Genomic DNA, 2,227 nt, shown 5'->3' on the forward strand with positions numbered 1-2,227 from the left:
AATGAACGCTTGATCTTGTTTGACCAGTTCCTCCAAGCTTTTTATTTTTCTTCTGGCTGTGGGCTAATCTTCAATCAGCAGGCCCCTCCCCGTAAGTGGACCTGCTCTGTGTAACTCGAACTGCGAACTGCGCTGAGCTCCTTAAGTCTGTCTGATTCTAAACCAGTTTGGTTCCCACAGTAAGACGACTTCATGGCGCTTTGGACGGTGGTTCTCGTTTCTGCGCGTGTAAACTTGATCCGGCAGCTGCGTGTCTATCTCAATGCTTGCTGAAAAGATTGAATCACTGCATTACAAAATCCATACCTGGTGATCCTGAAATCAGGCTCCAAACTGGTAGAAAGCCTGGTCCTCTTTTTCTGTGCATGCAAGACTACTCAGAAGGAATCAAGTTCAAGTAAGGTAATGGGTAAATAAAACCTAATTCTACGGATAGGAATTCTTCTGTTTCCTAAGTCTTGCCCATTATAACCCATTGTTATAGTTCCATGAGTTAAGGAGAAGACAGATCTCTTTTACGTAAATATATTTTATTTCAAACTCTTCTAGCAATATGGTGAAATGTTGATGATGAAAACAAAGACCAAAGGTAACTGAGAGAGGGAGACCTCCTGAGTCAGAGGGTGATTTTGCACCTTCCTGGTCTATGAAGTAACCTGTTTTATTGGCCTTGGACTATGGATGGTCCTTGAGTGTACTGTCTGGACAATTGTTAGGTAAGATGATCTCACAGTGTTGCCCCGTATCATTACCCAGGATCCATTCCAGGGGAGATCCAGAGGCTTTCTCCATAGAGCCTAGGGCCCTGGGTTGGCTTTCTATGGACTATGAGTCCCTGGAGAAGGCATTCGCAAAGCAGTCCATCACCCTTCCAGCCAGAGTGACTGGACTTTGTTCACTGGCAGTCAGGAGTTACTAGCTGGGTCACAGAGGCAGAAAATGAATTCTACATATAAAAACGAAAATGTCTTCTAACACAAAGGTTTTCTCCTCTTCAAATGGCATTTATAGAGATTCATTTTTCCCTCCAGAAGAAAGGTTTTTCAAGATTTATGACTGAAGCGGTAAAGGGTGGTTCAGGCAGCCATCTTTCTCAAAAGGCTTTTTGTGGCTTTTTGCAACCAATCAGAGCTTTCCACTGGGAAGACTATGTCACTCGGTGTTAGAAATAAAATTTAAGACTCTTGGTAACTTATGCTTACCTCTTAGAGGTTTCCTATACACTGAAGCCAGGGTGCTGTAATGTTTGATGAACATTTAATGAACACTCCGCTGAGATACACTATTTCTGCACACTGCCAACTCGACCAAGCCCTCCTTAGAGATGCTGACATCTCTAAGTGGATTGAGTGGTTCCGGGTGTTGGCAGACTTGTGTCTTGGTCCTCACTCTAGCCCTAAGTAACTACCTGATTTAAGGAATTATGTATTATTTCTTTATCTATACAATGGTGGGAAAGAGAGGCCGAAAAGAGGACTAGACAATTCATTTCCATAGAAACAGCTGAGAGGGTTGTATGCAAACACGAGCTCAAATCAAAATAGGGAAAATTAATAAGGTCATAGTGATGTCAATACATGAAAAAAAATGTTTTTTGGTTTTGTTTTTGTTTTTTTAAATGAACACTACCCCCAAGCTGGCTCAAACTCATGACTTAAAGATCAAGAGTCCTGGACTGTATGGACTGAGCCAGCCAGGCACCCCATGAAATGACAATGTAGTTCCAGAGGGGCTAGAAGGAAATTCGCTGAGGGTTTGTAAATGTAAAGTTTAATGTAATGCAATGCTACCAAATATTTTTGTTTTCTCCCTCTTCCTTTGCTTCTTCAGTTTGCTGAGGTTGTAAATGTGATTTTAATATAATGCAATGCTACCAGGTATTTTCATAATGTTTTCTCATTTTGAATTCCTGAACTGAGAGATTTCATTACACTGACTGCTTTAAACACCTGTTTTGTTCAATACAATCATTTAAAGATAAGACGCTTTTCTCCTACCTTTGGTTCAGGTGTCAAATCAGTTACACAGGAAATGGTTTTGTGGAGAAACTTCTTCTAAAAAACAGATTTCAATTTCAAGGAAAATGATAGAGCAAAATTAACCCAACTGCAGTTTCTTTTTTTAACCTCAAAACTTAAAAAAAAAAAAAAGTCTCAAATCTACATGGGGACATTTTTGCCACTACATATACTTAATTTCAATAAACTAAAAAGTGAACTCCAACAAA

The sequence above is a fragment of the Neovison vison genome, chromosome 11, assembly GCF_020171115.1.
Source record: "Neovison vison isolate M4711 chromosome 11, ASM_NN_V1, whole genome shotgun sequence".
NCBI classification, from domain to species: Eukaryota; Metazoa; Chordata; class Mammalia; order Carnivora; family Mustelidae; genus Neogale; species Neogale vison.